This window comes from Dermochelys coriacea, chromosome 4 (genome assembly GCF_009764565.3).
Source record: "Dermochelys coriacea isolate rDerCor1 chromosome 4, rDerCor1.pri.v4, whole genome shotgun sequence".
Lineage (NCBI taxonomy): Eukaryota > Metazoa > Chordata > Testudines > Dermochelyidae > Dermochelys > Dermochelys coriacea.
In genome coordinates, this window is record NC_050071.1 from 86,417,470 (window position 1) to 86,422,509 (window position 5,040).

Consider the following 5,040-nt stretch of genomic DNA (forward strand, 5'->3'; position numbering starts at 1 on the left):
CACTGCTGGCAGCAGTCTGAAATATTTAACCAAGGCAACAAGACAATAGCAAAAGTCTTTGGAGATTGCTTCACTCCCACTTATTCCTGTTAATCATTCACCCAAATAAGTCAAAATAGGTCCACAAAGATCAGCCAGCAAACTAGCAGCTGTACCTTGATGATAAGCCATCACTTGAAGTGTTTGCAGCATCAAGGCTGTCAACCAAATAATTTGACAATTCCTGTTTCAACTACTTGAAAAATATAATTTTGATATTGTTTTAAAGTGCCAAAGCTATTCTATAATACTCCAAAAGCTGATCTCTTCTTGAAAAAGAACTCTGCATCAGCTGATGCTGTCATAGATCAAAGAACAATGGAGATCCTAAAACTCTTAGGGGTAAGGACTGTTGTTTACTGTATGTTTGCACAACAAATAGCACAGTGCAGCCCTGAATTAACTGGCTTCTAGGCACTACCAAAATATAAATCTGTGATAAATGTAACCTCCTTGGTATTTTGGGGGCTTGAGAAAAGGAGCTTCTAGCAGCTCATGCAGTCAGAAGCATAGAGGAAAGGGGAAATACGACTGAAACTGCTTGCCTGGCTTTTGCTTGAGGGACACAAACTGCTTGTGAGGCCTGGGTACCTGGAGTCTGACTGACAAAGCAGGGCAAACACATACAGATCCTGCATAGCCTGTACATGGCTGGGACCATCCTGACATTAGAGCTGCACCAGACAGACCCCTTGTTTGGAAGGAGGAGGAGGAGTTACCATATCAGAACCTGCTTGTGTGGCCTGGAAGACCATCTGCAGACCCTGGAAAGCTTGCATATGGCTGGGACCAGCCTGACACGTGCACAGAGAGCTGGGCAGGGGCACTGTTTGTGGGAGACAGCTGGCTGTAAGGAGTTGGGTTACAGCAGCAGGAGGAGAAGCAAACCTAGCGTTGCTCCCTGTTGCAGAAGGGAAAACAGCCATTTTGTCTCTCTCAGCCAGAGGGCTTGAGACTGACCTAGAACCCCTAGCTCCACAAAGAAGAGACTGAGCTCCAACCCAGTGCTGTGCTTGTGATGCGCAACTGTCAGAGGCACCCCAGAGGCCTCCCGTTACGGTTGTCAACAGTCCTTATTACAAGGAACGTCCTAAATTTTTATTTCTCTACAACAAGATTGAGAGTTGCTGAGGGATGGTGGAGTTGGAGCTCAGTAAGAAGGGCTGGTATCCCCCACTGGGAAACCAATAGCTCTTCCTTTTGGCTGGAGCAGCCCTGCTGACATCAGGCACTGTAGGGTTGCCAACTTTCTAATCACACAAAACCAAACACCCCTGCCCTGCCCCCTCTCTGAGGCCCCACCCATACCCCACCCTTCTCTGAGGCTCCGCCCCCACATCACTCACTCTTCTCAACCCTCACTCATTTTAACTGGGCTGGGGCAGGGGATTGGGTGTAGGAGGGGGGTATGGGCTCTGGGCTGGGGGTGCAGGCTCTGGGGTAGGGCCGGGGATGAAGGGTTTGGGGTGCAGGAGGAAGCTCCGGGCTGGGCCAGGGGATTGAGGTGCAGGAGGGGTGAGGGCTCTGATTGGGGCTAGGACCGGGGATGCGGAGTTTGGGGTGCAGGAGGGGGCTCCAGGCTGGGCCAGAGGGTTGGGGTGTAGGGTTCTGGCAGCACTTACCGGGGCTCTTGGAAGTAGTCGCCAGGTCCCTGCAGTCTCTAGGTGCATGGGTGGCCAGGCAGCTCTGTGCGGTACACACTGCTTTTACGCCCACAGGCACTGCCCCCCACTCCCATTGGTCATGGTTCCTGGTCAATGGAACATGTGGAGCTGGTACTCAGGGTGGGGGCAGCACGTGGAGCCTCCCAATCCCTGGATGCCCCAGCATCTAGGGGCCGCAGGGAGACGGCAGCCCCTTCCAGGAGCTGCACAGAGCTAGGGCAGGCAGGGAGCTCGGTCCCCTGCTGAGCCACCAACCAGACTGGTGTAGGGGAGTATGGTGTACTCCTAAAGCCAACTAATCTTGTTGTCTACCACTTCAGAGCTCACCTCCCTTCCAACACTACAAAATAATTTAATTTAGTCTTACTGCAAGGAACAAAATCACTAGTTGCTTTTAAACTAAACTATAATTCATGCCCAGCTGGGTAGAGTTAGGAAAAGTTTCTCATCTAGGAGGATATTTTGCCAATAATTATAATAAGGTATGGAACTGTTCAGAACCGACTATAATCTCTCAAATACTTTTAGTTATCTGCACCCTGTCTTCAAGACTCAGCTAGAAAACAAGTGAGAGTCTCACAGAAATACAAACTGAAAAATCTCTTTCAGTGTGGATGGACTCCAAGCAATTCATCTCTGAAATAGTCTCTTCTTATTACATGCAGTGAACTCTGAGAATAGAAACTCAATATTATGTTGACTAATGATCATTGCTTTGAGATGTTGCAATATCCAACCTCATTACCAGTGTGCTGTAGATTATCTGCCTCAAATCTTTCTTTAAACAGCTAAAATTCTTCATATAACATAGATTGCAAAATAGGACTTGCCATACTAGTTCAGAATGGTGAACCATCCAGTCTAGTAAGGTATTCTACATCTGGCAGCAACTAATACGGAGTGGGCAAACTTTTTGGCCCGAGGGCCACATTGGCGTTGTGAAACTCTATGGAAGACCGAGTAGGGAAGGCTGTGCCTTCCCAAATTGCCTGATGCCCTCCCCATCCGTCCCCTCCCACTTCCTTCCCCATGACTGCCCCCCTCAGAACTCCCAACCCATCCAAGCCCCTCTGCTTCTTGTCCCCTGATCGCCCCCTCCCAGGACCCTTGCCCCTAACCACCCCCCCAGGACCCCACCTCCTGTCCAACCACCCCTGCTCCCTGTCCCCTGACTGCCCCAACCCCTATCCACACCCCCACCCCCAGGCAGGCCCCCCAGGACTCCCATTCCTATCCTACCCCCCTGTTTCCTTTCCCCGACCCCCCCTTGAACCTCCACCCCATCCAACTGCCCCCGCTCCCTGTCCCCTGACTGCCCCCTGGAACCGCCTGCCCCTTATCCAACCCCCACCACTTCCTGCCCCCTTACCATGCTGCTGAGAGCAGCAGGAGCTCGCAGCCACACTGCCTGGCTGGAGCCAGCCATGCCGCCCACGTTGCCCAGCAAAAGCAGCAGCCCAGAGCGCTGGTGGCGCGCGCTGAGGCTGTGGGGGAGAGGGGACAGCAAGGGAGGGGCCGGGGGCTAGCCTCCCCAGCTGGGAGCTCAGGGGCCGGGCAGTACTGTCCCGTGGGCTAGATGTGGCCCGTGAGCCGTAGTTTGCCCACCTCTGAGCTAATAGATGCCGCTGAGGAAGGGGTACTCCTGGGGGAATTTTGCATCACTGCGCGTGCACAAAATTCATGACCTCCGCAGATTCCTTTGCTTCCCTGCAGAAAAATGATTTCTAATGGGGATACAAAGGGAAGCTGCAAGAGTGGTCATGTGCCCCTCCCTGGCAGTGCAGACAGATCAGTTTGGCCACCCGGAGCAGCCAGGAGAGACACAAATCACTGCAGGGACAGGAGAGCTGGGTAGTCATACATAGGAGAGAGAGAGAGAGAGAGAGACAGAGGCATTCTGTTCCTCTCGCTTGCTATTGTGGCATGCTTGGTGTGGAGGGGCAGGGCTATGGGGTGTTTCTCAGGAGGTGGGTGTGGAACAGACTCTGTCCTCTCAGGCAGAGCAGAATGTAGCAGTCGCCTGCTTACTGAAGTGTTCTAATTCTTCTTACTGAATTCCCCCAGGAGTATAAAACAGGTGTAAAAATGTTAAAGCTCCTTTACATTGCCAGAGTGGTGTAAAGGAGTCTTATTGTAAAGTGTGGCCTTAGAAATGCTTATGGCGCTTTAGTAATTAGAACCTGTCTAAATTTTGGGACTGAAAAAATTTTGTATTAAAATGTGCTCCATGAACTGTTTGCTACCAACCTTTCTGGAGATGGTCAGTAGCCAATATTGTGAGTTCGAGTCCCCAGCCCTCACTTGCTCTTCAGTTGTCTATGATGTAACCGTGAGCAGATGGCTGCATATATTTGTTGACTAACAACTAGAAGAAAGGGTGAATACTAGCTACATTACTGTTAGACTGAGGGGGTTTGGGGATTTCCTCCAATGCTCCCCACTCTGCTTCTCCATCCATTGCATTGCAGTTTAATTAAATTACCAAAATAATTGAAACCAATGTGATTATGGTTGTGTTATTTTGACAAATAAAATATGTAGAATTTTGCAGAATTTTAAAATATTGCGCACAGAATTTTTAATTTTTTAATGCAGAATTCCCCTAGGAGTAAAAAGGCAACAAACTCTGGAGTGGACAATTATGGAAACTTATTCCTTACCCCAGGAAGTTAGTGCCTTGGTTATTCCAGGTGGCCGCATGAAGGCTTATAGCCCTTAAACAGTTTTAATCTTAACTAATACAAGGCTGGGTGAAGGAGGACTTGTGGCACCTTAAAGACTAATAAATTTATTAGAGCATAAGCTTTCGTGAGCTACAGCTCACTTCATCGGATGCATTTGGTGGAAGACACTGAATTTAGCCCTATAGTTCCAGCAAATGCATCCGATGAAGTGAGCTGTAGCTCACGAAAGCTTATGCTCAAAAAAATGTGTTAGTCTCTAAGGTGCCACAAGTCCTCCTTTTCTTTTTGCGAATACAGACTAACACGGCCGCTACTCTGAAAGGCTGGGTGGTCTCACGTCACTGGCCATATAACTAGCCCTTCCCTTTTTTGCTATGACGGCTCTGGATCGCCGTGGCAGTGAGTTCCACAGGCCAACTGTGTGCGGGGGGTGCAAATAAAGCATTTCCTTATGCCGCTTTCGGCGCGTGCCGAGGGCTGCTGCGCCCTGCTGAGCCACCTGGCCCACCGCCCGCACTCGGACTCCTGCACTGCCCCTTGTTTGCTTCTCGCTGGGTGCCAGCAGACCTCCCCTCGCTTTCTCTCCCCCCTCCCCCCTGAGTGGTACCTTCCGGGGGATGATGAGTCACGTGGCGCGCCACACCCTGGGCGTG